We start from the raw sequence: 13,437 nt of genomic DNA, 5'->3' as shown, positions 1-13,437 counted from the left end.
GCAGCTGCTAGAGGTGATGATTCCAGTTGAGGCTAATGAGAGGCTGAACAATATACTTAAAGGTAAAAGTGGGTAATGAGATTTCATAGAGGTCCTTGAAAAGCCAGATATATTCCTGGGAAACAAAACACAATACAACATGAAAGTTTGTGCACTTGCCTAAGAAAGACATGAAAAGACCTTAATCTCCTATCTCTGACTAACCTGGAGGTTCAGTGCAAGCAAGAAGTGAGGAATATGACAGAGCTGTAAACTGTTTGCCTGAACATTGAACGCATGCCTCACCAGACACACAGAGTCTCTCAGTAAAGCCTGGGGACTTACTAGTTCAAGGAAATTTTTAAAATCTGTTAAATCTTTAGCTAACCACTAGGTTAGCTGAGCAGAGACTTCAATAGTTACATATGACAAAAAATAAATAATTTATACAACTATTCCAGGAAAATCACTAAATAAACAATAGCAAAAAAAAATTACAAAAAAAAAAATAAGAAACAGAAAACCAGTAACAACTGAGAAGAAGCAGGATCTGATTTCCAGATTTGCCACATTATATTATTTGAATGGCTAAGTGTTCACTTTAAAAAATTATGAGTTGTACAAACAGAGAAAGGTATGTTCCAAACACAGGAATTAGAACAATCAATAGAAATTATCCTGAAGGAAGCCTGGATATTGGACTTGAAAAATATATTAAATCAGCTATAATAAATATGTTCAAAGAAAAATAGAAACCATATCTAAACCATTACTAAAAGTATGAGACTGATGTCTTGCCAAATTGAGAATGTCAATAAAGAGATATGAATTACAAAAAAGAAATGAATAGAAATTCTGGAATTGAAAAGTATAAAACATGAAATTAAAAAATCACTAGAGAGGCATAACATCAGATTTAAGGTAGCAGAAGAAGGAAGCAGTGAATTTGAAAATCAATCAATTAACATTATTGATTTTGAAGATATGAAAAAAAAAGCAAAATGAACATAGTCAGATACCTGTAGGATATCATCAAGTACATTAACATATACATGTGAGAGTTTCAGAAGCAGATAAAAGAGAGAAAAAGGTAAAATATTTGAAGAAATAAATGTCAAACTTTCCAAACTTGATGAAAAATATTAATCTGCATGTCCGTGAACCTCAACAATCTCCAAGTAGGATAGACTTAAAGAGATAAAAGTCTAAACATATGATAGTCAACATGTGAAAAGACAAATAAAGAATTCTGGTAGCATCAAGAGAAAAGTGACTCAGGTACAGGAGATCCTCAGTCAGATTAACAACCAATTTATCAAAAACCATGTAGGTCAGGTATATTTCAAGTGCTGAAAGAAAAAAAAAACAGTCAACCAAGAATTCTATGTCCCTGAAATCTATCCTTTAAATTAAAAGAGAAATTAAGATATTCCCAGATTTTAAAATAACTGTGAGAGGGACTTCCCTGGTGGCCCAGTGAGTAAGTCTCCACACTCAGAATGCAGGAGGCCTGGGTTCCATCCCTGGTCGGGGAACTACATCCTGCATGCATGCCACAACTAAGAGTTCACATGCCACAACTAAGAAGTCTGCATACCGCAACTAAAGATCCCGCACACTGCAACTAAGAACTGGGCCAGCCAAAATAAATAAATAAATAAATATTTAAAAAATTAAAATAAAGATTGTGTCATCCTGTGGTGCCACTGGGGTCCCAGCCCCTCACAGCATTGGAGGGACCCAAGGGGCTACTGCTGCTCTTTCCAGGACTACATAGTCTATTTAAAAAAACAAAACAAAACTGAGAGAATTCATCACTAACATACTGCCCTATATGAAATAGTAAAGGGAGTCCTTTAAGCTAAAAGGAAAAGACACTAAACAGTAACTTGAATGCATACACACAAAGAGCACCAGTTATAGTGAATATATAAAAGACAGCATAAACGTATGTTTTGCTTATTACTCTTGTCTTCTGCTATCTCATTTAAAAGACAGTGAATAAAGCAATAATTATATATTATTTATAATAGCCTAAGGTAGGTGGGAGGAAATGGAGCAATAGTGGAGCCAAGTTTCTCCAACTGCAATTAAGTTGGTGTCAATATTATGTTGACTGTTTTAAGTTAAGAAGTTAACTGTAATTGATAAGATAACCACTAAGAAAATAAGTAAAAAATACATGCTAAAAGTAGAAAGGAAATTAAAGTGTAACACCAGAAAATATCTAGCACAAGAGAAGGCAAATGTGCAGAAGCAGAGGAACAAAAAGACCTAAAAATATAGCATATTTTTACCCTATTTTATCAGTATTCACATTAAGTGAAAATTGAGTTTATAATGCTACTAAAAGGTAGAGATTGGCAGAGTGAATTTTAGAAAGTAGTCTAATTGTATGCTAACTACAAGAGAAAAGCTTTATATTCAAAGTCACAAATAGATTAAGGATAGGAAAATGCACACTATGCAATCTATAGTCAAAAGACAGCTGAGTCAACTATAATATCAGGCAAAATAGACTTTAAGACAAAAACATGTTACTCGAGACAAGAACATTTATATTTATATCTATCAGTAAGATCTAACAATTACTATCATGTACACACCTGAAAGCAGAGTCCCAGTTAAATGAATCAAAGAGTAACAGATTGAAAGGGTAAATAAACAATTCAATAATAGTAATTGTAAACTTCAATATCCAATTTCTATAATGAATAGAACAAATTGGCAGGAGACAACAAGGATATATAGGACTAGATCAACATTATAAACCAACCAGGACTAAAAGACAGACTATGGAACATCTACCCAACCACAGCAGAATACAAGTTCTTCACAAGTAGGTATAGAACATTCTCCATTATAGACCATGTGTTAGTTCATAAAACAAGCTTCAGGAAAACTCTTATAAAATATGTTTTCTGACCACAATAAATGTAGAAGTTAAAATCAGAAGGAAATCTGAAGAATTCACAAATATGTGGAAATTAAATGTCACACTCCTAAATAACCAGTGAGTTGAAGATGAAATCACATGGGAAATTAGAAAATATTCTGAGATGAATAAAAATAAACACACAAAACACAAAAAAATTATAAGGTGCAGCTAAAGCAGTGCTTAGAGCAAAATTTATATTTGTAAATACTGGTATTTAAAAAGTACAGATTTTTAAATCAATAATGAAACCATCCACCTGGAAAAATAAAACTAAACCCACAGCCAGAAGAAGGAAATGATGAGATTAATGAAATAGAAAAGAAAAAGAAATATATAAAAGCAATGAAATTCAAAGTTTGTTCTGTCAAAAGACATTAAACTAGATTGACCAGGAGAAAAATAGAGAAGATTCAAATGACTGGAATCAGAAATTAAAAGACATTAACAAGTACTGACAAGGATGTGGAGAAATTGACACCCTCACACATTGCTGGTGGGACTGTAAAATAGTGCATTTACTTAGACAAGTGTTTGGAACTTTCTTCTAAAAGTTGAACATAGAGTTATCACATAATCCAACAATTCTAATGCTAGTTATACACTCAAAGAATTGGAAAAATATGTGCATACACATACTTGGGCATATTAGTCAAAAAGTAGACAACCTAAATGTCTGTCAAATGAAGAATAGATAAACAAATGTATTATAACCTTATGATGTAATATTATTGACTATAAAAAGGAAAGAAGTACTGTGACATAAACCTTGAAAACATTATGCTAAGTGTGATGAATCAGTCACAAAAGACCACATACTGCATGATTCCATTTGTATGAAATATTCAGAGCAAGCAAATCCATAGAGACAGAAAACAGATTAGTCATTTTCAGGGCCTAGAGGGGAGGGGGAAAATGCGGAGGGACTGCTAATAGGTATGGGTTTCTTTTGGGGTGATGAAAATGTTCTAAAATAAGATTGTGGTAATGCTTTTACTTTTCTGTGAATATAGTAAAAACTTGAATTGTACACATTAAAAGGGTGAATTGCATACCTCAATAAATTATACAAAAGATAACTTGGTAATTCCTAAATAGTGAGTCATCATATTTATATAACACATATACTAATTATGGTCACCTCATTGATAGTGTATTTATTGAATGTTTTCTTCCCCTTACAAACTAGTAAAGCCAATGTTAATATAACATGAACATTTGTATTAATACATTTTCAGGTTTAAAATCAAAAAGAAGAAGCACAGTCAGAAAGCTTACTTCATCTGGACTTCTATTTTTATACCAAGAAAAAAATGCAACCCTACATCTTGGAAATACAATCAGTAATCTTTGAAAAATCTGAAGCATGATAAAGTGACTAAGAGTGTTTGTGTTAATTTAAGAGGCAAACTCTTCTGACACGTTTATAAATTTGTCATTAAGAGTTCACAACTAGTGGTGTCAGAGTTTCTAGAAAGACTGATTATGTCTCATGAATATTAAAATAAAGTGTATTTTAATTAAGCCTTCTAGACTTTGTTGCTTGTTTTGTTTTAGATCTTTAAGGCCTCTTAATCAAATGACAGTGTTTTAATCTAAATAAAAGTACCATCATGCTGGATAATAAATTAATACTTGTGTCTTCTCATTCTGTTTGATTGACGTTATGAGGATAACATATTTTATACAAATAAGTGATATATTTCACACGCACATACATGTATTTCTGTCCCCCTCCACAATCAATGAGAATATATTTCAGGAAAGAGAAAGCAGCAACTAAATCCAGAATTCCCAGGAGCTGGCCAGGAACTAGAAGCTAGGTTAACAGCTACATGTTGCAGTTCTCCTGTTGAACACTTCAATAGACAATTTCAAAGAACATCAAAATGAGACAAGGCTACTCTGTGACCCTGATGAATCATAACAAAAATAAGCATAGGGCTTCCCTTGTGGCACAGTGGTTGGGAGTCCGCCTGCCGATGCAGGGGACACGGGTTCATGCCCCAGTCCGGGAAGATCCCACATGCCGCGGAGCGGCTGGACCCATGAGCCATGGCCGCTGAGCTTGCGCATCCAGAGCCTGTGCTCCTCAACGGGAGAGGCCACAATAGTGAGAGGCCCGCGTACCACAAAATAAATAAGTAAATAAGCTTACCCCACAAACATATCTGAATACAAACAAAAACATGAACATTATCTAAACCACAAGAATGGCAAACCTTCCCCTAAAATGGCTATTAAGAAGGATCGCTGCCTCTGTAAACATGTTGGTTCCCCCCTCTGTCTAGTTTTCCATCCTTCTACATGAGATTCATTATAAACCCAATCACAGAATGCTTCCCACCTCCTGACAATATCCCATCCAGGCCAAAACCCCACTTTCTTAAGCCATCCCAAAATTACATGTCACATACACATACACAAATGCATAAACTAATTATCTTCAGGAACTTAAGAGACAGCTGACTGTTTAAAAGGATATCTCAGAGTCTGAAAACTATCCTGGAAAATTCATTTTATATATTGTAGGTTATAATTAATAGAGCTATTTAAGAAAAATAAAATAAATGGATAATTATGAAAAGTTTTTTTCAATAGCCTAACAAAAGTTGATTCTTTCTCCCACTACATAGATGGATAGGCAGTAAATATTAATTTGTGATAATATATCAATCTTAATAATTGATATATCACAAAAATAACTCTGGGTTTTTACATTTTTGTATTTTAAACTAATGTCAACTATTGTCATTGGGAGTTTTCCTATATTACGGAAGTTATTCATTATTTTTCTAACAGCTATTGAAATGCCAGCTATTTCAGAATTCCCTTATAATGAAATAAAGTGCCTACTGTTGACTAGTCTAAGTCTTACTTCCCATTTCAGTCACTAAACATGAAGAACATTTGCAAAAACTCTTACATGCTTGAGATGATTCAGAATTCTCAATTTTAATCACAAGACAAAAGACAGTTTATGAGTTATTTTAGAGGACGTCCTGAAACCACTTTGATTTATCCCTAGAAATATAATTATATAACTATATTTGTATTCGATTATTCTGCTTGTGTGATAAGAACATCTTTGTAGTTACAGTACGCCTGATTTTGCATCTGCTTAAGGGACCTAGTGCACACACCAAAGAAGTAAAAAGTGAAAAACTATTTACAACTATATATTTGGTTATTAAAGTTTTGGAATAATAGCAGTGGCTACTCAGAATTTCTATTTAGTTTCTTCAAACTTCTCATCTAAAAATCAGTTAATAATAGAATTGTAGGGGGACCTTGAAGATGACGGAAGAGTAAGACGTGGAGATCACCTTCCTCCCCACAGATACACCAGAAATACATCTACACGTGGAACAACTACTACAGAACACCTACTGAAGGCTGGCAGAAGACCTCAGACCTCCCAAAAGGCAAGAAACTCCCCACGTACCTGGGTAGGGCAAAAGAAAATAAGAAAAAAACAGAGACAAAAGAATAGGGACAGCACCAGTGGGAGGGAGCAGTGAAGGAGGAAAAGTTTCCACACACTAGGAAGCCCCTTCGCGGGCGGAGACTGTGGGAGGCGGAGGGGGGAGCTTCAGAGCCGCGGAGGAGTGCACAGCAACAGGGGTGTGGAGGGCAAAGCGGGGAGATTCCCGCACAGAGGATCTGTGCCGACCGGCACTCACCAGCCCGAGAAGCTTGTCTGCTCACCCGCCGGGGCGGGCGGGGCTGTGAGCTGAGGCTCGGGTTTCGGTCGGAGCACAGGGAGAGGACTGGTGTTGCCGGCTTGAATATAGTCCGAAGGGGTTAGTGCACCACGGCTAGCGGGGAGGGAGTCCGGGGAAAAGTCTGCACCTTCCGAAGAGGCAAGAGACTTTTTCTTCCCTCTTTGTTTCCTGGTACACGAGGAGAAGGGTTTAAGAGCGCTGCTTAAAGGAACTCCAGAGACGGGCGCGAGCCGCGGCTAAAAGCGCGGACCCCAGGGACAGGCGGGAGACGCTAAGGCTGCTGCTGCCGCCACCAAGGGGCCTGTGTGCGAGCACAGGTAACTATCCACACCCCTATTCCGGGGAGCCTCTGCAGCCCACCACTTCCAGGTTCCTGGGATCCAGGGACAACTTCCCCGGGAGAACGCACGGCGGGCCTCAGGCTGGTGCAACGTCACGCCGGCCTCTGCCGCCTCAGGCCCACCCCGCAAGCAGTGCCCCTCCCTCCCCCGGCCTGAGTGCGCCAGAGCCCCCGAATCAGGGCTCCCTTAACCCCGTCCTGTCTGAACAAAAAACAGACACCCTCCAGCGACCTACACGCAGAGGCAGGGCCAAATCTAAAGCTGAGCTCCTGGGAGCTGTGAGAACAAAGAAGAGAAAGGGAAATCTCTCCCAGCAGCCTCAGAAACAGCGGATTAAGGCTCCACAATCAACTTGATGTACCCTGCATCTGTGGAATACATGAATAGACAACGAATCATCCCAAATTGAGGAGGTGGGCTTCGAGAGCAAGATCTATGATTTTTTTTCCCCTTTTTCTTTTTGTGAATGTGTGTGTGTATGCTTCTGTGTGAGATCTTGTCTGTATAGCTTTGCTTCCACCATTTGTCCTAGGGTTCTATCCGTCCATGGTTTTTTTCTTAACTTTTTTTCTTAATAATTTTAATAACTTTATTATACTTTACCTTCTTTCTTTCTTTCTTTCTTACCTTCCTTCCCTCCTTTAGACAACGAATCATCCCAAATTGAGGAGGTGGGCTTCGAGAGCAAGATTTATGATTTTTTTCCCCTTTACCTCTTTTTGTGAGGGTGTATGTGTATGCTTCTGTGTAAGATTTTGTCTGTATAGCTTTGCTTCCAACATTTGTCCTAAGGTTCTATCCGTCCCTTTTTTTTTTTGTAAATAATTATTTTTTAATTCAATAACTTTATTATACTTTATTTTATTTTACTGTATCTTCTTTCTGTCTTTTTTCCTTCCTTCCCTCCTTCCTTCCTCCCTCCCTCCCTCCCTCCCTCCTTTCTCTCCTTCTGGCCTTCTTTCTTTCTTTGCTTTTTCTTTCTTTCTTCCTTCCTTCTTTAATTCCTTCCTTCCCTCCTTTCTTTCTTTCTTTCTTTCTTCATACTTCAACTAATTCTCTCTACATTTTCTCCCTTTTATTCTGAGATGTGTGGATGAAAGGCTCTTGGTGCTCCAGCCAGGAGTTAGGGCTCTGCCTCTGAGGTGGGAGAACCAACTTCAGGACACTGGTCAACAAGAGACCTCCCAGCTCCACATAATATGAAACGGCAAAAATCTCCCAGAGACCTCCAGCTTCACTCAACGACCAGCAAGCTACAGTGCTGGACAACCTATGCGAAACAACTAGCAAAACAGGAACACAACCCCACCCATTAGCAGAGAGGCTGCCTAAAATCATAATAAGGCCACAGACACCCCAAAACACACGACCAGACGTGGACCTGCCCACTAGAGAGACAAGATCTAGCCTCATCCTCCACAACACAGGCACTAGTCCCCTCCACCAGGAAGCCTACACAACCCACTGAACCAAACTTAGCCACTGGAGACAGACATCAAAAACAGCGGGAACTACGAACGTGCAGCCTGCAAAAAGGAGACCCCAAACACAGTAAGATAAGCAAAATGAGAAGACAGAAAAACACACAGCAGATAAAGGAGCAAGATAAAAATGCACCAGACCTAACAAATGAGGAGGAAATAGGCAGTCTACCTGAAAAAGAATTCAGAATAATGATAGTAAGGATGATCCAAAATCTTGGAAATAGAATGGACAAAATGCAAGAAACTGTTAACAAGGAACTAGAAGAAATAAAGATGAAACAAGCAATGATGAACAACACAATAAATGATATTAAAAGTACTCTAGATAGGATCAATAGCAGAATAACTGAGGCAGAAGAATGGATAACTGACCTGGAATATAAAATAGTGGAAATAACTACTGCAGAGCAGAATAAAGAAAAAAGAATGAAAAGAACTGAGGACAGTCTCAGAGACCTCTGGGACAACATTTAACACACCAACATTCGAATTATAGGGGTTCCAGAAGAAGAAGAGAAAAAGTAAGGGACTGAGAAAATATTTGAAGAGATTATAGTTGAAAACTTCCCTAATATGGGAAAGGAAATAGTTAATCAAGTCCAGGAAGCACAGAGAGTCCCATACAGGATAAATCCAAGGAGAAATACGCAAAGACACTTATTAATCAAACTGTCAAAAATTAAATACAAAGAAAGCATATTAAAAGCAGCAAGGGAAAAACAACAAATAACACAAAGGGAATCCCCATAAGGTTACCAGCTGATCTCTCAGCAGAAACCCTACAAGCCAGAAGGGAGTGTCTGGACATGCTGAAAGTGATGAAGGAGAAAAACCTGAAACCAAGATTATTCTACCCAGCAAGGATCTCATTCAGATTTGATGGAGAAATTAAAACCTTTACAGACAAGCAAAAGCTGAGAGAGTTCAGCACCACCAAACAAACCAGCTTTACAACAAATGCTAAAGGAACTTCACTAGACACGAAACACAAGAGAAGGAAAACCTATAATAATGAACCCAAAACAATTTAGAAATGGGAATAGGAACATACATATCGATAATTACCTTAAATGTAAATGGACTAAATGCTCCCACCAAAAGACACAGATTGGCTGAATGGATACTAAAGCAAGACCCTTATATATTCTATCTACAAGAGACCCACTTCAGACCTAGAGACACATACAGACTGAAAGTAAGGGGATGGAAAAAGATATTCCATGCAAATGGAAACCAAAAGAAAGCTGGAGTAGCAATTCTCATATCAGACAAAATAGACTATAAAATAAAGACTATTAGAAGAGACAAAGAAGGACACTACATAATGATCAAGGGATCGATCCAAGAAGAAGATATAACAATTGTAAATATTTATGCACCCAACATAGGAGCACCTCAGTACATAAGGCAAATACTAACAGCCATAAAAGGTGAAATCGACAGTAACACATTCATAGTAGGGGACTTTAACACCCCACTTTCACCCATGGACAGATCATCCAAAATGAAAATAAATAAGGAAACACAAGCTTTAAATGATACATTAAACAAGATGGACTTAATTGATATTTATAGGACACTCCATCCAAAAACAACAGAATACACATTTTTCTCAAGTGCTTATGGAACCTTTTCCAGGATAGATCATATCTTGGGTCACAAATCAAGCCTTGGTAAATTTAAGAAAATTGAAATTGTATCAAGTATGTTTTCCAACCACAATGCCATGAGACTAGGTATCAATTACAGGCAAAGATCTGTAAAATATACAAACACATGGAGGCTAAACAATAAACTACTTAATAATGAAGTGATCACTCAAGAAATCAAAGAGGAAATAAAAAAAAATACCTAGAAACAAATGACAATGGAGACACAACGACCCAAAACCTATGGGATACAGCAAAAGCAGTTTTAAGGGGGAAGTTTATAGCAATACAAGCTCACCTTAAGAAGCAGTAAACATCTCGAATAAACAACCTAACCTTGCACCTCAAGCAATTAGAGAAAGAAGAACCAAAAAAACGCAAAGTGAGCAGAAGGAAAGAAATCATAAAAATCAGATCAGTAATAAATGAAAAAGAAATGAAGGAAACAATAGCAAAGATCAATAAAACTAAAAGCTGGTTCTTTGAGAAGATAAACAAAATTAATAAACCATTAGCCAGACTCATCAAGAAAAAAAGGGAGAAGACTCAAATCAATAGGATTAGAAATGAAAAAGAAGTAACAACTGACACTGCAGAAATACAAAACATCATGAGAGATTACTACAAGCAACTCTATGCCAATAAAATGGAAAACCTGGAAGAAATGGACAAATTCTTGGAAATGCACAACCTGCCAAGAATGAATCAGGAAGAAATAGAAAATATGAACAGACCAATCCCAAGCACTGAAATTGAAACTGTGATTAAAAATCTTCCAACAAACAAAAGCCCAGGACCAGATGGCTTCACAGGCGAATTCTATCAAACATTTAGAGAAGAGCTAACACCTATCCTTCTCAAACTCTTCCAAAATATAGCAGAGGGTGGAACACTCCCAAATTCCTTCTACGAGGCCACCATCACCTTGATACCAAAACCAGACAAGGATGTCACAAAGAAAGAAAACTACAGGCCAATATCACTGATGAACATAGATGCAAAAATCCTCAACAAAATACTAGCAAACAGAATCCAACAGCACATTAAAAGGATCATACACCATGATCAAGTGGGGTTTATTCCAGGAATGCAAGGATGTTTCAATATATGCAAATCTATCAATGTGATAAACCATATTAACAAACTGAAGGAAAAAAAACCATATGATCATCTCAACAGATGCAGAGAAAGCTTTCGACAAAATTCAACACCCATTTTTGATAAAAACCCTGCAGAAAGTAGGCATAGAGGGAACTTTCCTCAACAAAATAAAGGCCATATGTGACAAGCCCACAGCCAACATCATCCTCAATGGTGAAAAACTGAAAGCATTTCCACTAAGATCAGGAACAAGACAAGGTTGCCCACTCTCACCACTCTTATTCAACATAGTTTTGGAAGTTTTAACCACAGCAATCAGAGAAGAAAAGGAAATAAAAGGAATCCAAATCAGAAAAGAAGAAGTGAAGCTGTCACTGTTTGCAGATGACATGATACCAAAGTGCAGATGTCCTAAAGATGCTACCAGAAAACTACTAGATCTAATCAATGAATTTGGTAAAGTAGCAGGATACAAAATTAATGCACAGAAATCTCTGGCATTCCTATAAATTAATGATGAAAAATCTGAAAGTGAAATCAAGAAAACACTCCCATTTACCATTGCAACAAAAATAATAAAATATTTAGGAATAAACCTACCTAAGGAGATAAAAAAACCTGTATGCAGAAAAATTATAAGACACTGATGAAAGAAATTAAAGATGATACAAATAGATGGAGAGATATACCATGTTCTTGGATTGGAAGAATCAACATTGTGAAAATGACTCTACTACCCAAAGCAATCTATAGATTCAATGCAATCCCTATCAAACTACCACTGGCATTTTTCACAGAACTAGAACAAAAAAATTCGCAATTTGTATGGAAACACAAAAGACCCCGAATAGCCAAAGCAATCTTGAGAACAAAAAACGGACCTGGAGGAATCAGGTTCCCTGACTTCAGACTATACTACAAAGCTACAGCAATCAAGACAGTATGGTACTGGCACAAAAACAGAAATATAGATCAATGGAACAGGATAGAAAGCCCAGAGATAAACCCACGCACATATGGACACCTTATCTTTGATAAAGGTGGCAGGAATGTACAGTGGAGAAAGGACAGCCTCTTCAATAAGTGGTGCTGGGAAAACAGGACAGGTACATGTAAAAGTATGAGATTAGATCACTCCCTAACATCATACACAAAAATAAGCTCAAAATGGATTAAAGACCTAAATGTAAGGCCAGAAACTATCAAACTCTTAGAGGAAAACATAGGCAGAACACTCTATGACATAAATCACAGCAAGGTCCTTTTTGACCCACCTCCTAGAGAAATGGAAATAAAAACAAAAATAAACAAATGGTAGCTGATGCAACATAAAAGCTTTTGCACAGCAAAGGAAACCATAAACAAGACCAAAAGACAACCCTCAGAATGGGGGATAATATTTGCAAATGAAGCAACTGACAATGGATTAATCTCCAAAATTTACAAGCAGCTCATGCAGCTCTATAACAAAGAAACAAAAAAACCAATCCAAAAATGGGCAGAAGACCTAAATAGACATTTCTCAAAAGAAGCTATACAGACTGCCAACAAACACATGAAAGAATGCTCAACATCATTAATCATTAGAGAAATGCAAATCAAAACTACAATGAGATATCATCTCACTCCAGTCAGAATGGCTATCATCAAAAATCTAGAAACAATAAATGCTGGAGAGGGTGTGGAGAAAAGGGAACACTCTTGCACTGCTAGTGGGAATGTGAATTGGTTCAGCCACTATTGAGAACAGTATGGAGATTCCTTAAAAAACTACAAATAGAACTACCATATGACCCAGCAATCCCACTACTGGGCATATACCCTAAGAAAACCAAAATTCAAAAAGAGTCATGCACCAAAATGTTCATTGCAGCTCTATTTACAATAGCCCAGAGATGGAAACAACCTAAGTGCCCATCATCGGATGAATGGATAAAGAAGATGTGGCACATATATACAATAGAATATTACTCAGCCATAAAAAGAGACGAAATGGAGCTATTTGTAATGAGGTGGATAGACCTAGAGTCTGTCACACAGAGTGAAGTAAGTCAGAAAGAGAAAGACAAATACCATATGCTAATGCATATATATGGAAGTTAAGAAAGGAAAAAAAATGTCATGAAGAACCTAGGGGTAAGACAGGAATAAAGACACAGATCTACTGGAGAATGGACTTGAGGATATGGGGAGAGGGAAGGGTGAGCTGTGACAGGGCGAGAG

General features: G+C 37.3%; 1 protein-coding gene across 1 annotated transcript in view; it reads right to left on the bottom strand.

Moving 5' to 3' along the window:
- The window catches only part of EYS (eyes shut homolog), a 1,696,347-nt gene that overhangs the window by 1,214,884 nt on the left and 468,026 nt on the right, over nt 1–13,437 (bottom strand).

The sequence above is a fragment of the Phocoena sinus genome, chromosome 12 (assembly GCF_008692025.1).
Source record: "Phocoena sinus isolate mPhoSin1 chromosome 12, mPhoSin1.pri, whole genome shotgun sequence".
In the NCBI taxonomy this organism is placed as follows: Eukaryota; Metazoa; Chordata; class Mammalia; order Artiodactyla; family Phocoenidae; genus Phocoena; species Phocoena sinus.
This window is presented reverse-complemented; position numbering and strand designations above follow the sequence as displayed.